General features: G+C 32.4%; 1 protein-coding gene and 1 long non-coding RNA gene across 6 annotated transcripts in view; one reads left to right on the forward strand and one right to left on the reverse strand.

The window, feature by feature from the left end:
• ANKRD17 (ankyrin repeat domain 17) overlaps nt 1–27,842 on the reverse strand; it is a 145,658-nt gene that overhangs the window by 81,770 nt on the left and 36,046 nt on the right. The window lies entirely within an intron of this gene.
• Nucleotides 15,032–27,842, forward strand: part of LOC119260608 (uncharacterized) — a 44,048-nt gene continuing 31,237 nt past the window's right edge. Inside the window, exon 1 of the long non-coding RNA XR_005128762.2 lies at nt 15,032–15,128. This is a non-coding gene — a long non-coding RNA (uncharacterized LOC119260608). The remainder of the gene's footprint in view (nt 15,129–27,842) is intronic.

A 27,842-nucleotide genomic window follows, 5' to 3' on the forward strand; every position in this document is an offset into this window, starting at 1 on the left:
AAACTCCATTCAATTTAACAAATATTGACAACCAATTACAGATGTACAACGCAGTAGGCCAGGCAAAAGAACAGAAAAGCAAAAATGATTTTATTAGAATCAATGCCTTCCACAAAGATAAAGATAATTCCATGTGCAAACACTTTTAACAAGAATTAAAAAAAATACAGAACAGATACTATAACAGTGATTACACAGACTAGGAGAAAAAATAATTCTGAATGAGTGGTAAAAGGAGTAATACTTTAAGAAGCTGAGGCTGTTCAATATTGTGCCGAGAAGTTCAGAATTTATATAGTTTAAGCATCAAAGATAAACAACCAGTTTAGAATAATAATTGAAGACCATATGAAAGATACTTTTAAATAGAAGTAACAGTAAAGACAAAGAAACCAGGTAGGCACTTCAATGTTACGTGAACAATTGCCTAGGTGATGACTAAAAAATGGCTGAGTCTCTGAGAATAAACATACTTTAAAAAATGAGAATGCTCAACTCCAGAATTTGTACTTTTTTGCTTTTAACACTCCCCCTGTTCTCCCATCCCATACCTATACATAAATTTATTAACTTTCTGTGGTTCTGGAAACACTACTCTGCTCATGTTTTGTTACATTTCAAGTTGGTAACTTAGATTTCAAGATGATAATCTGTGTTTCAAGAAAGATAATCTGGATCTTGACTATATTAAAAAGGGTTTTAGAATAACAATGAACTCCCACATTTGCCCCAGGAGAAAGGCACAAAATTCATCATACTTAACATTTCAATGTTTTTAAATCAATTGATGCAATAAAATTCCTCAAAAAGAAGGGATTGTGATGAAGTTTTAGTATATATATATATATTTTTTACTTTAGTAAATATCAAGGTTTTATTTTAATGACTAGGTTTGTCATTTGTATGACATAATATTCATTGAGATGACTTGAAGCCAGGGTCCTCCATGGTGGTGCAAGGGGTTAGGACACAGCACTATGAAGCTATCTGCAGCCACTACAGCACAAATTCGATCCCTGGCTAGGGAGGTGACCCACATGGCACAGCAGACCTCTCCTGTCTCACCCGCTGCTCCCCTCAAGCAGTGTATTTCAGTAGATCCGCTTGTTCTGCTCACCACTCTTGTGAGTCCCCTCACCCCCACACCGCTGGCCTGTACCCCACTTCTTGTATGCATAAATAAATAAATCTTTAAAAAAATAAAAAGGAAATTACCTGAAGCTAGCACCATGGACTCAATTATATAACTCAAGTGTCATCACATATTTGGTGACATCCAGAGAACAGGCTATGTAAACATAGCTCACAGCAACAAGAATTTTTGAATCTTGGTATTAAAACTATGAAAATACCTGTTGCATATAAAGTTCTTAATATGCTGCCTATAATTTGAGTCTATGGTAAGCTTGTAACACTAAATTCCTAGTATCAATGATTTTTTAAAATTATTCAAACAAGCTTAGATAAAGTGGTATTTGTTCTTCTAATTTTTTGAATATAAGCATCTTAAGTTACTCTCCTTTATACATAGTCCTTAAAGCTGCATTTTTTACAGTCTCAGAGTAAATGCCAGTTAAAAACTATAGTGCTTAATAGAGAGCAAATAATTCTAAAAATAATTGATTTAAATTTTTTTATTCAGATAAAAATTTCATTAGAGACAATTAACACTGATCTATACTTACATTAAAATAAAATAAAAACACACTTTAGTTCTTCTTGAAAAAGAATGTCAGTTAACAGTATGACTCATTATAGTATCAGAATCCTATGATTAAAATAAATGACACTAAAGTGAACATGAATAAAAATAAATTTAACTTTCAATTAAAGAAAATATTGATTTACTCCTATATTCTTTCATAGGTGAGTACTCACCTATCCCTCTAAAAATTTTTTAGTTAAGATCTAGAAATGTGCTAAGAAATCAGTGATATAATAAAGATTAACAATATAGCATTATTCTCATAAAGCTAATACAAAATATGATTTCTTATGCTTCAAAGTACTTATCTGCCTGCAACAACTCAATATGAAATCACAGTTCAATGGGAAAAAATTTTTAAATTAATTTTAAACTTATGTTAATTATATACATTATTTCCAAAATTTCCCTCAAGCTCTATCAATAATAAGACATAATTATAAATTTAGTCTGTCTCTGGAATATATCATTTATTCATCATGGATCATAAAATGATTCTTTTGAGATGTTTTTAAAAATGCACATATAAAGATATACAAACCACCATAAATATAACCTGGTGAAATTTCAGAATTCCAAGGACATGAAGCCATAAGCATTCCAGGAGGGGGAGTAGGGCTTACCAGACTGCCTAAGTAACAACCAGGTGCTACAAATTGTGTAATTTAAAGTTCTGAAGTACACATTGTGAAAGAAAAACTGTAGAATAAAAATACGTTTTAAATATATAAGAACTCTGAAATTTTAAAAAACACATTTCCTGAATTTTAGAAAATGTATACCTTCAATAACAAAATGAATTCAAGAAAAGGACAGTTTCCAAATCATAAAAACTAAGCAGGGAAAATAACTCGTGTAACATAATCTATATTTAACACTTTTTTCAGGTAGTTGTAATAAAAGATTCCTTAGAACTACAAAAGTAAAAACACATTATAATATAAACACATAACTAACATTTCATAATTAAATAACAGGAAAGCCAGAATTGAATGATATGATTCTCTGAGTTTTACAGAATGTATACCTTCAATAACAAAATGAATCCAAAAGTCTATGTTCAAGGAAAGGGAACAATTAGTTACAAACACTGTTTAATACAATTCATGCCTTGAAGAACAAGAATAAAACATAGCTTTTAAAATGGGAAAGAAACAACATACTAAAGTAACTCAATAAATGCAGCTAATGCCAAGTGTGTTTGTGTGTGTGTATGGGGGGAGAGTAGCAAAAGATACACCATCTTTGCCATTAACGTAAATGTTAGCAAAAAGACCAAAGATCAAAAGACGAAGAGAAAATAAATGCAAGTGAAAAAAATTTTCTTAAAGGGCAAAATTTTAAAAATGAGATACAGATTAGGATTTAAGAAAGGGCAAAATTCAACTATACACTATTGATTATAAGAAGAGATGTCTAAAATTTTTAGTCAAAAGATTATGAAAGTGAAACGGGTATGAAAAACAATGTTAGTTAAGGATGCCATTATTAGTAAGTCAATAAAGAATTCAAAACAGAAAGCATTAAATAAAAAAAATGTAATGATAATAGATACACTAAACCAAGAGGATGTGTACATTTTAACTCCTGCTTTGAACAATATAACATAGGAATATATAAAGTAAAAATGACAGAAATATAAGCAACTTTTTGAAAATTCACACAACTCAGTTGGAAACTTTCACAAGCCTATCTCAGAAAATGAAAGTAAGCAAAGATATTGAACATCCAGAAACAGAATTTATAAACTATACTTATACTTCATAGTAAAACAGACACTTAGCATATCATGAACACAGGATAGATTTTTTTCCGAAACACTTACAAATCCAACATATTTTAAGCAAAGGAAAATCTCAACAAATTGAAAAAAAAAAAAAAAAAAGAATACAAGTTACATTCATGGCTCATAAAGCTAAAAGAAACTAAAATTAGCAATAAATGGATGACATTTACTTGAAAACTTAAAAAAAGAAATTGTGATTTAACCACAGCTATTCTTAAAGAAAAACACAGAACCTTAAATATATTCACTAGGCAGAAGATTTAAATACATAAAATAAAATTTCAAAAGTAAAATACAAGCCAAAATATCAATATAAGTATATAAACAAAGAAGAGATACAGAAGTAATTAATAAAATAAAAAACTACTTCCTGGATTAGTTTAGCAAGAAAGAGACACACCTTAGGCAAATTCTAATTATTAAAAAACGAATGAAAGAAAACATAAATCACTAAAATTGTAAATTGAGCACAACTATAAACCAATAAATGTAAAAGTCCACACAAAGTGGACAGTATTCTAAGAAAAGGAATTACTCAAAATTAACTGAAAAGAACACAATGGAAATCTTAGGATAATCATAAATTTATGCTTCAGTAGGAAGAGTTTTACAGTATTTACAAAGTCTGGAAAACCCCCTAGCTCATAAGCATAAGTAAGCCTAATTAGCAAAACTAAACAACAGCAAAAAACACTAAACAAATAAAACATATCATTAGCAAATTAAATTCAGCAGTTGTATAAAATGTTATCATACCTACAGAAAAAGAATAAAAGAAAACTAAATATATGCAACTTATTGTACATAGAGAAATAGTGATATTTTCCTTCTTGAAATGCCTTTCCCAGTGTTTTATTCTCCAGGCCGAAGTTTACATTTTACCCTCACAGACAATACTACTAAAGGGGGAAGTCTCCTTTCTCTACCTCATCACCCTATTATTTCCTCCATAGTACTATTATAGCCTAAAATTATCTTGTACTTATCTGCTTATGACCATTCTTCTTTGTATTAAAGAGAGAGAAACCATTAGACTTAGCTACTGTCATCATCAATGTGTCGCAAAGATCCTGACATTATGCAATATCCAAATAAATACTTGCTGAATATTTAAAATGAAAAATATGACCATATTAGTAAATGTGTTAATGAAATTCACTATACTGAAACACTACAGGTGAAAAGAATATGCATAGTCTCAACAAAAACAAGCAATAAATCAATGTCCAAATATTCCAATGTCCGTGGAATATTTGTTAAGCCAAGAAAACATTTTTGCTGCTGTTTTCTACCAGAAATTTAAGACATTTATAAATACAAAAGTTAAAAACTTAGAAGCAGTTCATTTAAATCATGAACGATGCCCAAATCAAATCTAGTAGTGAATAGTTGATTAATCAATGTAATCAATATAATAAGACTGGAAAAACAAACAAGCAAAACCTAGACAGGAATATAAGCACTGAAAAAAGGGAATGATAAAATACCATCATTTGCAGATAATAATCATCTTAGTAATTGCAAGAATCAATTGAAAACTAAAAGAGGAAACACACAAAAATTAACAGAATTCCTAAGTACTAGCAATAATAAATTGAAAAATAAAATATAAAATGGAAGAAAAGATGTAATTCACAGTAACAACAAAAACTACAAAATATCCAGGAATAAACCTAACAAGAAAAGTGTAAGACCTACATGAAAAATACTATAAAACTTTACTAACGGACATAAAAGAACACCTGAAGAAATGGAGAGGCATACCATGTTCCTGGATGGGAAGAGTCAATAGTGTAAAGATGTCAATTCTCCCCAAATTAATCTGTAAATTCAATGCACTTCCAATCAAAATCCCAAAGGGATTTTTAATGGAACTTGACATGTTGATTCTAAAGTTCATCTGGAAGAGAAAATACACAGAAATTGCCAAAAATTTTTTGAAAAGGACAATAGGGGGGATGTCCTACCAGATGTCAAATAAAAAATGACAATAACCAAAACAGTAGAGTATAAATCCAGAATACATATAGTTTGGACTCTGAAAATATGATAAAGATGGAATTTTGAATCACTGGCGGGGTGGGAGAGAGACATTATTCAGTAAACTATTTTGGGATAATGGTTATGAAACTAGAAAAAAAGTTATATCCTACCACAGAAAATATTTTAAAAATTCCAGATGAATTAAAACCTACCAGAAAAATGAATACAACTAAAGTAGTAACAGAAAATATAAGAAACTAAATTACTATAAGAAAGCTGTTCTGGAAAGATAAAACTCAGATGCTGGTAAGAAAAACACTGACAGCATACAAATGAAAAATCCAAGGATTCCATAAAGTAAGATAATTGACAGGACTGAAGAAAATATTATAAAATATGATGTATATATTACAAACAGAATTATAAAGAATTTCTAAAATGTTAGTAAGAAATAAACCCCACAATGGGCAAAATGGTGTGAACAGACAATTTATAGGAGAAATAACAAATGGTTAATAAATATGCTCAACATCACTGGGAATTTGGTAAATATAAATTAAAATGAGGTACTATTTTCCATAAACTAACATACAATGACCAAAGTTTTGGAAGATAATTTGGCAGAATCTAAAAGCAACATTGAAAAATGCAATTTTCCCTCTAGGAATTTATTGTACAGAAATACCTGTATAGCAAAAAAATATGTACAAAGATGTTCATTATGATATTGATTATAGCAGAAAAAAACTATAAACCCATATACCCAGGAACATAGTAAGTCAAATCTGTTATCTTAAGAATAAAGTAGCTCTACAATTATAGGCGTGTACACAACAACCTATTGTACTTCTCTTACTCATTCTTCCCTATCACTTTTCATCTTTTTAGTTTTTATTATATTTTAATGAAATGTATCAATAGCAACATTTACCCTCAATTTATTATTTTTCTCTCATATGAATATAAATAAGTAACTTGGGCAGAGGCCCTATTTTGTTCCTTGCTCTATCTTTGTATCCAAAATAGTGCCTTAAGTATATTAAGTACCTAAAAATATTTACTGATTGAATACTGAATATTGATGTAGAATCTTATCCACATTACATAACATGCAACCTGCTGAAAAGCAATTATATATCTGATTTTTAAAAACAAAACATACGCATGTATGAGACTACAAACAAAAAATTTCAAGATGTATAAATCCAAGTTATTAATAGTGATCAATGAGTGAAATCAACAACAGAATTTTACATTTTCACTTGTTCATCCGCATCTATATTGCTTACCTTTAAAAAAATAACTATGTAGTTCCTTAATGTGTGATTTTAGCAAATAATAAATGATAAAGAAACTACTTTATAACTTCAAAGGGAAGTATAAAGAAATTTCATATTCTAACAAAAATTCCCGGAGAGTTAGCTTAACAATTTGTAATATTTTGAGATACATGGAACTGACTTGGTAATTTACATAATTCAACTTGAAGTATGTATAAAACACCTAATTATTTTTATTTATTTTTAAAAAAGATTTACTTATTTATTTATACAAGCACTGGGTACAGTCAGAAGTGTGGGAGGGTGAGAGAATTCACCAGAACCAAAGCAGGGAGCAGAGCAGGCAGAAGGACAGAAGTACACTGCTGAGGGGAGCAGCGGGCGGCAGGAGAGGTCTGCGCGCCATGTGGGACCCTCCTCCGGTGGCTGGGGAGCAGCCGGGGATCGAACTGGCGCTGTAGAGGCTGCGGGCAGCTTCTCAACCCAGCGCTCAACCTCTGCGCCACCGGGGAGGCCCAAAACACCTAATTATTTTTAAATGAGTTACAAAAGTTTTGATATCAGTATTTTAAGATTAGGTAAAATTTCTTGTCTCAATAGAAACAAAATCAGGGAAATATATTCTCTTCCTTCTGTATGCAGTTTGTTAAATGTCAGGTTTACGGAAGAGTAATTCAGAGCAAATAAAATTCACCATCTTTCACTTGTATGACTGTATATACAAGTATGAAATCTCCACTACTATTGGGGTAAAGAGTATTTCCAAGACTCAAAAATTTCTATTTTTCTTTGTAAGCAATAGCCTACCACTACCCTCTGCTCCTAGAAACCATGCTTTCTGCTTTCTTCTTTTCCAAAATTAAAGGAACCATTTGTTTCTGAGTATAGCTTCTTTCATAAACACACACATTTACGATTCATCCATGCTATATAGCATGTATCAGTAGTTCCTTCCTTTTTTATTGCTGAATGTATTTATTTCTGGATGTACCACAATTTGTTGAGCTACTTATCAGTGAATTTTTTTTTTTTTTCAATTTTTTTTTTTTTTTATAGAGGCATGCTTTATTTATTTGTTTGCTGGTTTGTTTGTTTGGTTATACATGCACTGGGTACAGTCAGAAGCGCGGGAGGGTGAGAGAATTCACCAGAGCCAGAGCGGGGAGCAGAGCAGGCAGAAGGACCGAAGTACACTGCTGAGGGGAGCAGCGGGCGGCAGGAGAAGTCTGCACGCCATGTGGGACCCTCCTCCGGTGGCCGGGGAGCAGCCGGGGATCGAACCGGCGCCGCAGAGGCCGCGGGCAGCTTCGCAACCCAGCGCTCAACCGCTGCGCCACCGGGGAGGCCCCTATCAGTGAATTTTTTGAGTAGAAGGTTAATGGGAACATATTTTCATTTCCTTTGAGTAAACTGAGAACATTCCAAATCAAGTATATGTTTATACTTATAGAAAACTGTCAGATTTTTCCACTAACATTTTATTACTGTCAGTTTTTAACCCCCCTTTTTTTTAATTCTTCCTCTGTATTCTACTAGGATAAAATTGGATTGTGATTTTATTCTCCATGAATGATACTGAGCATCTTTCCCTGTGTTTACTGCTAGTGTATCTTAACAAACGCTCTGTTAGAAATATTCCTCACATTTTTGTTTGGTTGTCTGTTTTCTCATTATTGAGAAATATAATTTCTTTGATCAGACATGTTGGCAAATAGGTTCTCCAAGTTGATGGCCTGTTTTTTCATTTTGAGTATCTTTTAGAAAAGATTTTAAATTCAAAGTCCAAATAACCATTTTTTTTTATTTTTAAGAGGCATATCTAAAATATCTTTAACTCAATTTCCCAAAGAATTTTTTGTTATCTTCTAAAAACTTTGTTTTAAATTTTATAACTAGGTTCATGATCCAATTTTACTTTGGCCAATACCTTTGCAATCCAATTTACTTTTGCATAGAGTGCAAAGCATGAGTTGAAGTTCCAAATATTAAGCACCACTGTTTCCATTGAGAAATGGTGCCCTGACACTTTTATCAAAAATCAATTGATTAGACATTAAGACTGTCATCTTTATCTTTGTTTTGATGTTAGAGTTTTGAAAATTTTCATTTCCAAATATTCATTTATAATATATAGAAATATGAACACATGTTAATCTTACTAATTAGCTCGATCACCTTTTCTGTAAGTTCCATGACTATACACAATCAGGTCATTTGTGACTAAACATTTGTTTACTTCATTAGCTTTTATTTTTTATTTTAACTTATCTCCCTAGGATCTCCAGTACTTTACTGACAGAAATAATGAAATGGACAAGTCGGCTTTGTTCTTAGTCTCAGAGAAAAAGGTTGTTTCCCATAAAACACCCTTGCAGTGGGCAAGAGGGTACTCTTATATTGCTGGTTGCTGATATTTCATTTATTAGTGCACGTGGAATTTTCTCAAGTTCTTTTTCTTTATCTATACAAAGTAGTATATGATTATTCTTGAATATGTTAATAGTGAATTATATTGATTAGCATATGTTAACAACTTGGCATTCCTAATAATAGCATATATTCATTTGTTCATGATATACAGTCTTGTCTGTATATTACTTGATTCTCTTGTTCATATTTTGTTAGGTTTTTGTATCTAGGTTAATATACACAGGTGTAAAATTTTCTCTTTATACAACGTCTCTGGTTCTGGTATGGTAATGCTGCTCTTACAACACAATTGGGAAGAGGCCCTTCATTGTCTATTTTATTTTATGTAGAACTGGCATTATTTCTCCCTTTACTGTTTCATATAATTTACAGATAAAGCTATTTGTACTTGGAGTTTTCTTTGATGGAGATTAGAAATACCTTTTCACAATTAAGTATAATATTCACTTATTTACTGAGTGATTTTTGATAGTTTTTGTCAGAGAATTTGTACATTTCATCTACATTAAATTTGTTGGCAAAGTTAATAATATTCTTATTATAAACCTCTTCATGTGAATGGATGGGGCTTGTAATATTGTGTAGTATAGTGCTGTACCCTCAATCTTTCCTTTCTCAATAGTTTTTTTTTTTTTTAAAGATTTATTTATTTATTTATACAAGCACTGGGTACAGTCAGAAGTGTGGGAGGGTGAGAGAATTCACCAAGCCAGAGCAGGGAGCAGAGCAGTCAGAAGGACCGAAGTACACTGCTGAGGGGAGCAGCGGGCAGCAGGAGAGGTCTGCGCACCATGTGGGACTCTCGCCCGGTGGCCGGGGAGCAGCCAGGGATCAAACCGGCGCTGCAGAGGCTGCGGGTAGCTTCGCAACCCAGCGCTCAACTGCTGTGCCACCGAGGAGGCCCTTCTCAATAAGTTTTAATGATTTCTTTTAAAGATTGTTTTCAGTTTTATTTTATTGCTGTTTTGTCTCATTTTCATTGATTTCTGCTTTTACCTGTATTATCACCTTCGTTCCACCTGCTTTTATTTAATTTGCTCTTCTTTTTGAACACGATTCTTTTCATCTGTCACATTTAATATTATAAACTTCCCTCTAAGTACTGCTTAAAGTTGTATATCACAGATTCTGATACATTTCATTCAGTTCAAAAATATTTTTAAATTTCTGTTTGGTCTCCCTTCATCTTACCCATTTGACGCATGTGTTATTTTTAGGAGGCTGTTTAATTTCCATATATTGGGAATTTTTCCAGAGATCTTTCTGTTTTTATTTGTAGTTTAATTCCATTATGGACAGAAAAAAAATATCTTTTACTCAAAGTCAAAATATTTTTGAAGTTGATAGGAATTTTAAATAAACTTAATGGAAAGACAACTGACAAAAAAAGCATATTGGGCCAAAGTGCAAGTCGTTTCTAATAGACTATCAATATCCAAATAAATAATTGAAGCTGATATTTTAGCTCTATAAAGTACCAAACATTTATCAAGCTCAAATAACAGTCAGATTCATATTACTTCCAAGTGCCTTTAAAATATGTATCAGATCTTATCACTCTTTCATCCAAAAATGTATAATGGCTACCACTTCATTTCGATCAATAATAAAATTATACGATGTCTCAAGATGGCAAAAATTATTGGAACATTCACTTATTTAGCTGAAGTTCCAAAAATATAATCTGTGTAATAAAATAGTTGCTAACTGAATAATTTCTACTATTTGGGGAGATCTAACAGAAAAGAATATTTTTGTCATATCCCCGATGGCAAACAGAAACAATATTAGAATAATAAAAGCTGGCTCATTTAAACTGACCTAAGCATGTATGTACCATATTTGCTAAATTTTAGTAATTATTAAACAGATACATATTTATGCCATTCAATAAAGAAACCACTTAGGCTTAATTTTGATTTTTCACTAAATATCAACATTGGAAAAAATGTGAGCTTGCACAATTTTTGTGTTATCTACCTGAAATTAAACTTCTAATTATTTTATAGTGCATTTTGTATAGAAACCAATCCTTAAAAACCTGAATTTGCATATAAATACCAAATATACAAAGGGAAAGTAATGTTTACTCCTCATTTTACCCCCCACCACATACAAAAGCTTCAGAAATAGGACATTTTGTATGCATCCTTATTGGGGCAAGACATATTAGCTTAAACAAGTCTAGGGTATAAGTATACATAAAAGTGAAATTACAATTTTTTTAAAGCAAAGAAATTTAACAAGATTAATAATTCATCTGTAGCCTTTAATTCTAAACACTGGATATTACTATAAAGCAGTTTTTCTTATTTTTAAAGATCACTTTAAAAAAATCACCTAGAAAATGACTTCATTATGAAGGTCAAAATAGCTACATAGAGGAAAAATGAAAAAAAAACTACAGCTATGTTAAAGTTTTAGGAACAAGTGTTTGTGGATTGAGATAAAATCATTTTCACAGCTGTGGAAGTTTTCTGTCATGAATCTTAAATTGAAAAGAATATGTATTTTGGAAAACTATTAATAACCTGAAACGTAGATATAGTTTTAAAAACATTAATGTCAAAGTTATATGTAAAGAATCAAAACACCATTTCATAAAATGTTGTCAAAAAGAATCAATATTTAAAAAAATTACCTCATAGATATTTAAGTAGTATATATCCTAAAGTTTATGCTTAGTTTAAATTAGCTATTTTGCTAGATTCCTTAGATAGCATTGACCTCAAGAACCATTTCAAACTACAGAAATATATTAAGAGTTTTCCATAACTAAGTTTGCGGGGCTTTTTAGGGGAAGAGGGGATCAAGGTCCAATAAAACTTTCATAAAGGACTCAGATGGCTCCTAGAGATCATATTGTTCTTTGCAAAGTATCATTAAATAACACTTATTTTGAAATAAATTTTACTAGACATATATGAAATCACAATCATGAAAATACACGTCCAAGGGAAAAAAAAATTGAACTGTAGAATTAATCCTAACTTGCCCTATCTTGGTAACTCAATGGGTGTGTTGTCTGCTGACAGACAAGCAACAATCATGTTAGCCTGAGTCACATAATGCTTCCACAAAAGTCTTACATTCATCCTACAAATAGGACTATTGTGCTGCTAGTTTAAGTAAATATCTTTAATTAAAACATAAATATTATAAATGAAAATATCTTAAATGGCAAATATTAAAATTATAATTTGCATTATTAAAATAATCTTCATGGGGAATTGAATGGATCTGTTTTGTTAACTGATGTGACATGAATTTCAATGATAAGACACACAATACTAACTCCTGGTGGGTAAGGCCAATATATTGTTTCTGTACTTTCACACATCAAAAGTCACAGATAAATCAGAATAAATTTAACACAGATAACATTTGTGCATCATTTCCTGCATTTAAAATGTATGAAAGAAGGTGGCATCACAGGAGGTTCCTTGCTTTGCTCCCCAGGGTATCAACTGGGTAAACCAGCAGAATACAGCAACTTAAGAATCCCTTAGCTTAGGGTACAACTGGAACACCTTATGGACACAAGAGACCAGGCGGACTGCAAGGGAAGGGACAAGTAAATGATTCATGTTTCATTGAAAAAGAGGTGGGTAGAGAGGCTATGGTTTGGGTAGGGAAGTTGCAGCGAAAACTGCAGTATTGCTACTTTGCCAGTCACTTGGCCAAAGGTCCTACAAAAAAAGGAGAGCTGATAAATGTGGAAGCACATAGCATTGGCCATAGGAAATAAGCACATGGTCAAGTCCCTAGTGAAAAGAACAAGGACATGAGCTGGGCTACACATCCCTCTTCACACCTCTCTAGACTGGTACTGACATTGTCAAGCCCACTGATAACACAGGCTGACAACAGTTGCAAGTCTGGAATCCCAGAAGAAGCCCATCAGCAGTGTCACAAAAATAAGCTGCATCCCTGCACCCTCTTTCACATACTAATTCAGCCGTTTCAGGTCTCAGACAAACAGAAGCACAAAAATGTCAAAGAGCCAAAATCACATAAAAACCACAGTGCCACCTGCTGTAAAGGCATAGTTGATTCAAGAAAGAGCATTTTGCCTAACTGAAACAATGTGAGAAATTCAGGTGAATAAGCATCATTAATTATAGTTTACTCATTTTTTTGTTTACTTGGTATATTAAACTGTGTTAGTATACTTTCCATTCCTGTTCCTGTTATCTGGTGGTACAAAACCTAAAAATATTGTAAAAAACTACACACCAATAAATGTAACTTCTGAGTTATACTGCTATCATTCCTCTATCTGTAGGTTAACTATCTACCTACCAACCACTCTGTAATCTAAATTGAAACATCTTTTAAATTACCCTAGAAAACAAATATAAAGTAGAATTGCCCCAAACAAGCTGAAACATATGGTCACTCCATTTATGTACTAATTGTATATGAGCATTCCCTTTAAAGAAATATTTGTGGAGCAGAATGGCTTTAGTCAAGTATCACTGACTTTGATGCATTACCTAGAATCATGACAATAAAATAAGAATTATTTTATTAGCAACAAAAATATTTGTCTATATACTGAAAGTCTTAAATAGAAATCTCATTTGGTACACTGCAAGTGCACACCAAACAAATGAGTTGTATGACTATCAGCTCTATGTTCCATTCGATATTTGATTTCTTATGGATAGGTCTACTTGATAATCAAAAGCTCAAGATTTCCTAGGAAATCGAGCTTAACTGTTTATCTGGCATGCTGGTAAAATGGCTTTGAAATTGATGCATATGTAAAATCTAATCTAAAATTCATAGTTTTGTAAAAGAAGGCAAGTTAAATAATCACATGACAACATTAACACCTCAAAAAGTGGTCTCACTCATAGCAGGAATCTAGAAAACTTAAATAAGAGACCAGGAAAAAGAATAACTATAAGAAAGTAAAAATCAAAATCAACAAACAACTATGAACCAGACACTCTATGGGGGTTGGGGGGGGGTGGGGAAAGGAGGGGTTGGGGTCAAAATAAGGGGGTTGCAATTGTATGGGGAATATAATAAAAAAAACAAAACCTCAAAGTCATTCCTTAGTATAGAGACTAGCATCAGAGGAAGAAAAAAATTAAAAGTTAATTTACTTCAGCATATTACAGCTTTGCCCCAAATCACTAAGAGTTTAAACCAAAATTATAAATGTTTTCCATATATAATATAATAAATGAGTCACAAACAAAAGAAATTACAAATTTCAGGATTTGTGAAGTAACAAGTATATAACTCTGAAGTATGCTCTGGCATTTTAACTCTGAAGTTAAACTTCATGGTGAAGGACAGAAATATAAAATACTACACATATTTGGGCCTCCCCGGTGGCGCAGCGGTTGAGCGCTGGGTTGCGAAGCTGCCCGCGGCCCCTGCGGCGCCGGTTCGATCCCCGGCTGCTCCCCGGCCACCAGAGGAGGGTCCCACATGGCGCGCAGACCTCTCCTGCCGCCCGCTGCTCCCCTCAGCAGTGTACTTCGGTCCTTCTGCCTGCTCTGATTCCCGCTCTGGCTCTGGTAAATTCTCTCACCCTCCCGTGCTTCTGACTGTACCCAGTGCATGTATAAACAAAACAAACAAACAAACAAATAAATAAATAAAACATGCCTCTATTTAAAAAAAAAAAAAAACAAAGTATAAAAAAAAAAAATACTACACATATTTATCTTTCATAACCTATAAAAAGATATACAAGAATATGAAGGTGTCATTATATAAAAAACTTAAATTCCTACACCCTGGTAATAAATTGAAGATGCTATTTCTAAAATTCTAAAAATTCCCCATTCTATCCCCAACATATTTCATTGTAGTCACTGATCTCAATTTATGCCTTAAGATTATGACATCAGCAATCACGCCATAGCTACCTAAGTCATATCCATACTTGCCCCCGTGGGTCCTTTCCTGAAGGAAGCTGAAAAATGTAAGCCTGTTTCTCTGTGAGTGTGAAGGGTTTACAAGAAAAGTAAAAGCAGAAAACTGGGGAGGTGGGAGTGGGGGGCGGGGGATGGAGGCGGGTTAACCCAAAAGGACAAAGAGAAAGTGAGGGTCAAAGGCACTTCCAAGCAATTAAATCCTCTATTTAACTGAGGAAAACATGGTCTGAATTTCCCATACAATCTTACATAAAGCGCCCCCAATAATTCCACCTCTTCTAATCTCTTCTAATACTGACACCTTCAAAATATCAACTATAGAGAGATACCCCAGGATTTTATGGTTAGAATTCCTTCGGCCTAAAATACACTAAAATTTTCAAATGGCTAGCTTCTCCTCAACATTCAAGTTTCTAAATAGTTGCTCAATGTTGCATACTTACTCTATGAAAGATAGCTCCTTCCCTCTGTGATCAACCCCATCACCTAGACTTTATTTTTTAACAGTATTAATAATTATGTTATGCTGTATTATCTATTTTCTAGTCTGGGTGCATACCGTCAGTCCTTCCAAGTACAATGTGTTTCATGAAGTAGAAACTTCTTTTGTCTTTCTCATTGTTTCCCGGCTGTAGTCTAAGCCAAGAGCAGAGCAAGATGCCTAAGAGGCAGTCAGTAAATACTTGCTAAATGAAAATTGTATCACTAAAAAAATTTTGCTTTGACAAGTCCTTTATTTTGAGATCCTGAAGTATATCTCAATGCTTTTAACCTCCTTTAAAAGATTCTGACAACAGAATATGCTCAGGAAGCATACTTTATTGATCTAAAGGAGTACTATTACAATGAAAATTTGTTTCAATTTAGTACATGTTCTTTTTGAAGCTAGGAAAACATTAAATACAAAAAGTTCTGCTGAGATTGACCGATACTTTTAATTCACCATCAATTTCAGAAGACAATAAAAGAAACACAGAAGAGTTTTAGTCTCTGTCTGCACTGACTATGTAACCAAATAAATTTTGATTACAACATAAACAGAGGAGGAATTTTTTTTTAAGATTTAAATATCAAAAAAATCTACCATGACAAACAGAATCTCCTCGTCTGAAATTTTTAAGAAGAGCCAGATAATTCAAAGATCGGCCTCCATTCAGCATTCAATGAAGAAGGAACTTTACTCCCTTGATGTTATAACTAAAACTGAATGTTTATACTGCTTTGAAATTTGAATGTTGAAATCCTATGCCTTTCCTATTGACAGTATTAGAAAGGAAGGCCTTTGGGAAATAATTAAGATTAGATGAGGTCATGAGAAAGGCGCCCTTAAATGGAATTAGCACCCTTTTAAGAATCATAAATGAGCTTGCTTCCTTACTTTGCTTTCTACATTAGAAACATAACAGAAGTCCTGAGTCTGCAAACTCGAAAAGGGTCCTCATCAGAACTTGACACCACATTAGTATCCTGAGGATCTTGGACTTCTAGCCTCCAGAACTATGAGATTTCTATTATTTACAAATTGTCCCAGTGTATGGTACTATAGCCGTCCAAACTGACTAAGACACTTGTAGAGTTTAGGGGCACATTGTTTTAAGTTCTCTTTATACATAATTCTAGAGCAGTGGTTCTCAATTTTGGATGCACACTAGAAAACAAAACAGAAAAAGTACTGATATTTGGGGCCCAATCATCAGATACACTGATGCAATCACTCTGGGTTATGGCTTGGGAATAAAGATTTCTAAAAGCTCCATAGACAATACAAATACAAGATACCAAAGTTAAACCAAAGCTTAAAAGATAAAACTAATAGCTCCATCATAAAAGTAGTTTTATTATATGAAGATAAAAATAACTTCTCTTAATTGAAAGGCCATCTAGTCATTCGGCCATTAGCTTTTGTTTAAAATAAAGAACAGTCAAATATTTTGTTATATAAAAAGCACTAGAACCTATCTCGTGCTTTCTCTCAATTATAAAACATCAAAATATCTACAGTGTAATAAGCACTGTGCTAGAAACTAATAAATAAAACTGGATCCCTATATTCTTTGTAATCAGGCACCCACCTCTACCCTTTCTCAGGTGTCCCCACCTCACCACAATAACTGTCTCCTTTCCTCGGGAGTTAGACTATGTCAGGAGTATAATGTCAAATACATACCTGTATAGGACTAGTGCTCAGATTTACAGAGTTACTGGATGTCAAGTTTTTTAATCAAGGACTATTCACAGCAATGAATTCTAATAAAGAAGAAATTCACTCTGTAAAGAATAGATATCCTAGAATACAAAAGATATGATCTCACAAATAAGTTCTAGCAAGATTAGATGGATAAAACACATAAATGAGTATTTGTGATATCTAGAAGGGAAAAGATTTTTCTAAGTATAAAAGGAGAAAAATAAGACTTATTAAAGTTTTACAAAAATTACCCTTAAAAAAATGTAAATGACCTACCAGAAATAATTTTATGACATTTGGCAAAGATTCACATAAATATACAAAGATTGACTCAAAAACTGAAGTCACACTCACTACCATTAGCCAAAAGATGAAAGGACATTTAAAATACTTTTCTCCAGTAGAAAAACTGGACATAACCTAGAGATACATTGTAAGTGTACAGAAAGTTACAGTGTCAAAATAGATTATTATATGAACAAAGATATTTACAAAAAAAGTATTCAAATGAAAAAATAACAAAAAAACTCAAGATACATCATGTTAAAAGTAAGGTTATATAATTCTCAAATCTAGTAAAAATTTACAAAGAAAAATTGGGATTCAAATATTAACTTGTTTTCCTTTATGCTCTGTAATTTTTATAATGAGTATGTAATTAACAGAAAGTTTCAATATCCATATCCCTTGGTCTAGAAATCTGTAAGAAATCTTCTGAAATCCACAGTAAAAGGGAAAGAAGTACTCACTGCAGTACTATTTGTAACAGCAAAAGAAGTAAAGGTAAAACTGGCATTAAATTAGCACCTCCATCAAAATTTAAGGGCATAGGAAAATATAATGAGGAAGGAAATCAAGATATATAATAAGGGTTCCAATTTGTTAAAAATGTGTGTGTATATATGTATACACACACATGTATTTGCAGAAACATGGAATGAATGAAAATATAACACTGTTCATTTATAACTGTGGGCATTTCTATATTTTCCAAGTTTTCTGAGATTTTATAAAGTTGTCCATCCATTCCTAAAGAGCAACAACAGTGTTTACCATTAATAATAACCTAAAACAGTTTATTTTAAATTACTTCAAATATATTCACTTTTCTAAACATAGAAAGCTAAGAGCATATTAGATACTGCTATACAAACATGGCACACAATCAACATGGCAGGAGCAAGTGCAATGAAACTGCACTGACTCTATACCTGTTGAGTACTTTTGTATGTACACATAGGAAATAACTTTATAACTAAATCAATAAGAGCTAGAAAATCTATAACATGTGGCACTTTATTAGCCATAAAAGATATTTCACATGCAAGATATTTTCACAGGTTACTCAACCTATTTTAGTATAATAGTCTCCTTAACCCATCAGTTTATTTGCAATGACTATATGGTTTATTTACAGTCACAACCAAGTAATTGGAACTTGATTATCCATCTCTTTTCAGACAATGGATAACAGGAGAAACAGGAATGACAACTAAAAAGAAACAACAAAATGAAACCTACTACTGTCCCATCTTTCTGCCAAATTCAGTGATATTTGAGAAAAACAAGGCACAGAATGTAAATCCTATTTAGTCCAGGAGACAAAGATCAGAATTTGGAGAAGTTTAGAAAGTTAAAATGTATGAGACGAAAATGCGCAAAAACTGGGAAAAGAAATTAGTAGGGAACTATAAGATAAACAAATACAGATAAAGCAAGATCCAAGCAGCAAGAGAGGATTTTACTGAACATCTTGTATTGTTAGATAACATGGACAGGCCATACATAAAAAGAGGGCTACTCTAACTTTGGAGTACAAGCTATTAGAAAGATGCTATAACAATACTTCAAAACAAGTCTCAAATGAATTAATCTAATTGGCAAGTAACCCACTAGATAAAAATATTCACTCTCTTTAGAGCACAGGATGTAACATTTGAACACTCAACAATCACAATGTACAATATTACAATGTATCACAATGTACAGTATCAAAATTAAAATTTCTAAATTCGCAAAGAAGGGAGAAAATGTGTCCCAGGATTATGAAGAATAAAAACTGGTAAATAATAGTAACAAATTTTGAAACAGCAGGCATGGAATGCGCAGGCAAAGTTTTCCTTCCTTACAGGGACAAATCTAAAATATCTATCTGCAAGACCCAAAAGTGAAAGCTACACAATAGTGTTGGGAAATATTAAAGAAAATATAAGTAAATGGTTATTGGGTGAGTCGACATTACATCAGCTATACAAAACAAACTTCTAAGTCTGATAGGACTAAGAAGCCACTAGGCTATTAACTTCAACTTGGATGATCCAAATTTTTATCTTTGAAACAAGATAATCAAAAAACTGACTAGTCAAATTATTTGTTTTTTTCCTAACCCAATTGTATTTTTTTTTGACAATGAAGGCATTTATTTTTTAATACATTTTTTTACATCATTTTTCATTTTTGCACAATGTATGCATTTTCATCTTGGTTATAGTCCCCACACAATTCTCACCCCCTTGTTTTGATTCTACTCCCTCCTCCCCCCCCCTTGTAGTGTGTCTCTGGTTTATAGTTGCTTGTTGATTTTGATTTTTACTATAATATAATTAGGTTTTTTCCTGGTCCCTTGTTTAGGTTTTCTAAATTCCTGCTATGAGTGAGACCATCCGGTATTTTTTTTTCTTTCTGGCTTATTTTTGCTGAGCATGATAAGAAGATATAGAACACCTAAACAGAACAATTACAAGCAGTAACCCAATTGTATTTTATCAGTAAACTCTTGGTTTACATTGTATAGAAACTATATGAATTAAACATGTTTATATCTGGAACACTGAATAAGTTATTCAGTTCAATGTGGAGTACATCTCATGACCGGGCATAAGAAGAAATTGTTTCTATGACCTAAACTGCACCAAACATATTAACTTTCCAAATTATCTACTATGCTTGGAACTTATACATACCACAAACCTCAAAACTGACCCAGTTTCCAATTAGGCTCTAGTTGTTAGTTAATTTGGTCTCACTTTAGCAATCATATACTGTAAGCTACTTCAAATTCTTTTGCAGAATTAAATACATTTTCTATAAATACAAGTCATTTTTTTATTTAAAAAGAGCCAGGGTTCCCATATTAAAGAATCTGCCATTTAAGCAAGGATATAATAGAGACCATAAAATAGTTTAAATGTACAGTCCCATATTACTTTTTTTAAGAACAGAAAAGGGTGGTAGAAAATGAACATGAATGGAAGACTACAGAAAGAAAACTAGGAAGGAGTAGAACTTTGAATAATGAGTAAATGATGATGAAGATATCAGGTTGATAATATGAGCAGTAAAAACACCAAAATATAACATAAAGGCAAACAGTTCAGATTAAGTATGAAAAGATAAAGTTGGGTAGTTAGAAAGAAGTCAAATAATAGATTATTAGTTCAGGTTCAAAATTGAGCATGAATTTTGTTCTTAAATTTGAGATAACTGACACTGGTTATAAAGATTTTGAAATACATGAGAAATACATTAACAATCATCTCAAACTTTTTGTTTTAAGAAGTTATTGAAGCTACTACCTAAAGAAATGTAGTTATAGACTTTCATATTATAAACTTAACTTTGGAGATTAAGAAAAGCAGGAATAAAACAAACTTATTTCAAATAACATACAAAGATTATAATCTCAAAAACCCAAACCCACTGCCCTAAATTGATCTGAGTAATAGAAGTAACATTTAGCTGTTCCTCCTCCAGTATACACATAAGCAAGGGTAAAAATGGAAAGAACTTCCAAGGGACAAAGATAAGGAATCACTTAATGCCTCAAAGTAAAATAAAAACAAGCATTTATACTGTGTTCAAGATCATTTAAGGCACCAAGAACAATTCAGTTACAGAAAAATCACATAATAACACTACATACAAGCTTAAGACTATGAGAAAGAAAACCCCAAAAATATTTAAAAAACATTGTGAACATAATTCGTCATTCTCACTTAACCTATCACTTTATGAAAGATATATTCTACTGCTACAATTCATAAAATATTTACTAAATGAAGATCCATCTGCCAAGATTTTTCTTAAATGATCTATACGTAAGACTCAATACTTTGGTTCTTTATTTGGATAGTTTTATAAATCAGAGCACCTTTCTATGTACTGTTAACTGCACTTACTTTATTTAACGGAGAAAACGAAGAAAAAAGGAAAAACTGAGAAGGCATTTTCAGACAAAAAATATTGATTGTACAAACATGACAAAACATTAAAAAGGAGAATTCTGTGATATATGTAAACACTTAAATATCAGCACATGTTTTTGGAAAATAATATTTACAAAATAAAAGATTATAGAAACTGTATTTCTCAAACTTGGTTAGCTTAAAAAGTTTACACAAATACATGTTAGTTTTTAGTATGATGCCAGTGCATAAATTACAAATGCAAATCATGTGACAAGGACGAGAATAATGTGGCAATACAAATTTAAGGTTATAATGAGCTAAGGATGAACACAAGTTAGACAAATGAGGTTAACAAATGAGAAGTCTGAAATCAAGGAATTTTGCTGACAAGCAAAATTTAAACACCAAATAGAAAATCAGAATTCAGGGCCTCCCCTGGTGGCGCAACGGTTCAGCACACACTGGGCTGCGAAGCTGCCCGCGGCCTCCACAGCGCCAGTTTGTTCCCCGGCCACCAGCAAGGGTCCCACATGGTGCGCAGACCTCTCCTGCCACGTCCGCTGCTCCCCTCAGTAGTGTACTTCATCGGTCTGCCTGTTCTGTTCCCCGCTCTGGCTGTGGTGAATTCTTTCACCCTCCCGCGCTTCTGACTGTACCCAGTGCTTGTATAAATAAATAAATAAATCATAAAAAAAATCAGAATTCAAATAGGAAAAAGAAATAAAAATAAAGTGGGCAGCAGGTACAAATTTAAGAGAAAGGCTAAACTATAAAAGGTCAAATAAAGAATTCGGATAGCAAAATATACCAAAAAGCAGTTTAACACTGGCCGAACAACCTCCTCATCGCAACAGACCCTTGGAATTTGGAGGTGGGGAAAATAGTGCTTGAGAAGTAAAAAGACATAGAGGTGTTTGGATAATACTGATATTTCTCTTTTCAACACCAATTTCCAAAGCAAAGTGGCAAAAATGCAGTATAAATATTAAGGAAGAACATATGAAACAGATTTTACATGATTTAATTTTACTGCTATGCAAAGAAATTTTAAACTAACAACTTAGTCTTCAGATAACTAAGGTGAACAATATCTTAATTTTACTTTTCGCTTTCAGAGACAACATAAAAATAAATCTCAGAGAAAAAATTGCTCTTGACTAAATGAAAACCAGCGGACACCTGTGAAAGGATATAGGAGAAAAAGGTCTTTACTCTTCAAAATGAAAAAATTATTTAAATTTGACAAATACTTCATATATTGTTTTATTTGCTAAAATGAATATTCAGTTACAATTTATTAACTTCTTTCCTAATCATTCTAAGCATTCTCTTTATTAAAATCAAAACTATTAAACACTGTTACTACTTAGTGCTATTCTACAAACAAAACCATTTCTATTTATTTTATATTTTCCTTCTCACTAGTTCACTCAGCAGTCCTCAAATTTGGTTTTCATAAAGCCTTAATGGCTAGTACAGGACTTATAAAGAATATTCAAATTTCCACAAAAAATTTTTTCCCACTTCTTTTATGTGTTATATGGTAGTTGAAGGGTACAGCAACTTACAGGGAATGTAAAAAGAGATTAGAAAAGTTGGAACTATTTGTTAAATTAAATTTAATAAAATAACATTTGAAGCAAAAAGACTTAAGTCTAAATCTTAGTTTAATGTCCTTCACAGCTGTAAACTTGGGAAATACATTGCAAACTTGCAGTTATTTAAGTGTCATCCATGGGATGCATGAAGATCCCCAAGATTTTTTCAGAGTATCTGTGACGTCAAAAGTATTTTTATAATACTAAGACATTACATGCCTGTTTCACTGTGTTAACATTTGCAAGAATGATACCAAAAGTGATAGTGGGGAGAAGACCTTTAATACAAATCAAGGTCAAGGCATCAACCATATTCTCTGTCATCCACTCACAATTAAAAGAAAAATGGTGAAAATAAAGCTGGTTTCCATTATGAAACAGTAAAAAGTACTAATTTAAAAATATTCAACCTTGAGTACATAGCCTATTCTGTGTGACAAAAATGAAAACATTTCTGCTGCATATGTAATCGTAATAGTTGTCTCAAGAAAATTATTTGCATAATTGTGAGCTAATAAATCAGTAACCTTTTTTTACCAGAACGTTGTTCATTAAGACAGACTATAGTTATTCACACTTAACTGGCATAGACTTTTTCTATCATTTCAAAGAAAGCTTACTGCTTCTGTCATCTGTGATAAAATTCAAGTTTTCAACAAAAATCATAATTTTCAAAAACATCTGACACTGTGACTATTTCCCAATTTTTTTTCACTTTTCAAAGGAAATCAGTGGTGATATCAGCAAACATAATCTTTTTGGTATTATAGAATAAAATGAAGTAATACTTCTAAGTTAGTAGACCAGAACTTTCTAAATCACCAAAGCATGCACTGGTAAAATATTCATTCAAACTGCCCAGTAACCCACTAGATTTTAACTAACACAGTCCAAAAAATTAATCAATAATGTTTCAAAGGAAAGTATTCGCAACTATATAAAGAAGTTATTAAAATATTCTTCCTTTTTTATCACACTGTAACAGACTGAATTATAAAAGCAGGTATGAATCTAGTTATCTTGTATTAAGCCAGAATTCAGAGATATTTGTAAAAATGTAAAATGTGAAACAATGCTGCTCCTCTCAGTTTTTTTCCTTCTGGAAAAAAGTCATTTTTTTAAACAAAAGTATGCTAACATGTAATGGCTTTATATTATTTTAAAATAAATGAATATGTAAATGTTTTTAAATTTTCAGAATTTTCATTTCCAAAATAATCATTGAGATTATATATATATAAAAGTTATATATATATATATAAAAAAAACCCTGATTGAAAAGAAAGCAATTTTGAGACCTTAATAATTTGTATAGTGCATAGGAACCCTGGATCAAAACATTTGATAACGGCTAATCTAATCATCACTGAAGCTCAAATCTTCTCAATCTGTCAATTGGAAGTGATAACTTATCATCATGAAGACAGATTATGAAAGTTATCATTTTGAAAATAGCTGAGTTTAAAAATGAGGTTATAATTAAATGTTGACACAGGTTATTTGACTTAATCCTTATAAACATTTTTTTTACTACCATCTTTGTGGGTTTCTTTTTTCGTTTTCTTTTAAAGATTTATTCATGCACACAAGAATCGGGGTACAGTCAGATGTGCGGGAGGGTGAGAGGATTCATCAGAGACAGAACGGGGAACAGAACAGGCAGAATGACTGAAATACACTGCTGAGGAGAGCAGTGGGCGAGACAGGAGAGGTCTGCCGTGCAATGTGGGTCTCTCCCTGGCCGGCCGGGAATCGAACCCATGCTGTACAGGCTGCGGACAGCTTCACAGTGCTGTGCTCAACCGCCTGTGCCACCAGGGAGGCTCTTTTTTTTCTTTTTCAATGCATTTGGTCCCAGCCTTCTGATGATTTGACTTAGGTTAATCCTTATAAACATTCTAAGTAGTAGATACCTATTTCTTCAGAATCATTTAGAGGATTAAATAAGATAATTCTTGTGAAGTATCTGTCCTATGTATAATTTAATTTTAATAATTACTACTCCACCATAAAACTATGTGGGCATCCTATGTACAATACATATTCAGATATATAAGAAGCCAGTAGTTACAAGTCTGAATCCATCCATGAGCAATTTATTACTGGCCAATATTAATCTATTCATTAAAATAAGTTATCCCATATTTAACATTTATAAACACCTCCCGAATGGCCTTTGCCTTGGCAAATCTGAAAGCTATATAATGAATTAAACCAGTGATTAAGTAGGACTATGAGGTTCACCAACTTTGTAGTGATCAAGTAACTATATACAGAATGAGTCATTCAATCAAGCATAAGGAAAAGTGCCCCTGACAATTTAGAAGCAGCAAAATGCTGTCGTTACATGTATATGGAGAAAATACTCAATGCAGGCCTTCACTAATCCATGCTCCACAGTATATATTAACCACTGGTCTATAAAGCATCAATGAGGACTTGTGCTGTACTGGCCTGCCTTTACTTTGATACAAGGACAATAGACTGATTTACACACTTTTGGTTACATTACCTCTTTGCAAATTGTTTGGAGTCTTCATATTCCACTATAATATTTGTTTCTTAACAGGGATTATTACTAACATGAATGTGTCTTTTAACTATCTTCTACCAAACTCACATGCATTTCTCTAGAGTTAGTGCCAAAGAAATGTTGCAACTTCTGCCCACCCCCAAGATAAACCCAATATTCACATAAAGAGTTTTCATACTGCATAGTAAAGTAGAAACATGAGTGTATGTAAGAATGTATGTATGTGTATATAAGTATGTTGCATGTGGTATGTGTGTATCCACAGACATATTCTGATTTTTTTTTTTTTTAAAGTTTTCAGTTTTGGTTTTTTTTTTTTTTTTTTTTTTAAGATTTATTTATTTATTATTTATACAAGCACTGGGTACAGTCAGAAGGGCGGGAGGGTGAGAGAATTCACCAGAGCCAGAGCAGGGAGCAGAGCAGGCAGAAGGACCGAAGCACACTGCTGAGGGGAGCAGCGGGCGGCAGGAGAGGTCTGCGCGCCATGTGGGACCCTCCTCCGGTGGCCGGGGAGCAGCCGGGGATCGAACTGGCGCCGCAGAGGCTGCGGGCAGCTTTGCAACCCAGTGCTCAACTGCTGCGCCACTGGGGAGGCCCGACATATTCTGATTTAAATGTTACCAGAAAAAAAATCCTTAAGGACAAAGAGATGAAAATGGGATTCAGTGGACTCTCTAGACAAATCAATATTCATATATATATGGCAATTAACTATATAAGTATAAAAAAGATAAACTTTGAACTTTAGATAAAGGATATCTCCTTTACTAAGAAGTTCACAATGCTAAAAACATGGGTTTCAAACTATTTGGATAAACCAATGAAGTAAAATACTAGTATTCAAATACATATCTGTATGCATACTGAATTCAAGAATGTTTAATACCAATGGCAGATATTTTGTCTTCTAACTCGACCAATCTAATCTCATCAAATTTCAAATGCCTAGAACACAGTGTAAGTGCTCAATAAATGTTTGAATGAAATTAAACATTATAAATTTTAACATTTATTTTATTTTCAAATAAAAGGGAAAAGTTACTTATATCAGTTCAAGTGATTTACCGACTTAGCCAGACTTTTCTGTCTCTAGATGAACTTATATTCTAAGAATAACACCAACTCTTCTGGCAAAAAATGTTATAGCAAATATAGAACTTTAGAACTCCACAGGAGACTTACTAATGTAATATATAAATGATGTACATTACGTAAGACAGCATATTTTATAGAATAAAAAGCAGTACCTGAAAAAAGTCTACTTCAGGGAGATTCCATGGCATTACTAATTCATATGTAAATAGCAAGTAGATTTTCTAGAATTAGAATAACTATTATTTAATCCCAAATCTTGACAAATAAAAAGAAAACAATAACTCCCCTGTGACTCAATCGTTTTTAAAAATTCATTCCTTAATACAGAGCAAGATGCTTCCATAATAAACCTACTTACTATGCTTAAATTGAACCCATATTTTCAAGGGTCCAATCAAATTTTCAACCCACTGTGTCTCTAAGGACATTTAACATATATTAAATGTTAATATGTTAAACGGGGCATTTAACATATTAAAACCTGTGAAATAAGTACAGATAAAGTATGAAAACTCTGGCTTTAATTGATAAATGAACAAAATTGGGCATGACAATTAACAGTTAATATTTTTATTTTTATAAAAATTGCTACTTTTTAAAAGTAAACATATATGAAATACTATACCCTAAAGAAAATAATCTGAATAGAAATTAAAAGATGGGAATATTCATGACTTTCTCACTTCTAAGACAATTCTTAGAGAAAACTATTTAACCGCTTCAATTATAAATAAGAGACCAGGATAGTAATCGTTTCTGAAATTACTTCTTATATATTTCATATTTCATACAAATAAATTTACATAACCCTCATGTTTGTATGAAAAGCACTTGGTCATACAATTTTGGACTAATGCAAACAAAGTTTGGAGACCTTTCTCACTGATCTAAGGAATACAACTTATTATATATAACTTAGGAAAAGCTTAAAGATCCTTAAATAATAATCATGTCTCAGCAAAAATAATGTAAGCAAAACAAGAAGAGATATTTATATGGATGCTGTGAGTATTCTTTTTGTAGATAGCAGGTGTTCCAGTGCCCATTCCAGGGGCTTAAGAAGATTTTCTTAAAGTTCTGAGCAGAAATGTTTATATATTTTAATAATAGAGTACTCTAAAGTTTCCTACAGACCCTTCACAATCCCTTTGTTTGGG

The sequence above is a fragment of the Talpa occidentalis genome, unplaced genomic scaffold, assembly GCF_014898055.3.
Source record: "Talpa occidentalis isolate TD23 unplaced genomic scaffold, MPIMG_talOcc4v2.1 talOcc4.6, whole genome shotgun sequence".
Classification (NCBI taxonomy): domain Eukaryota; kingdom Metazoa; phylum Chordata; class Mammalia; order Eulipotyphla; family Talpidae; genus Talpa; species Talpa occidentalis.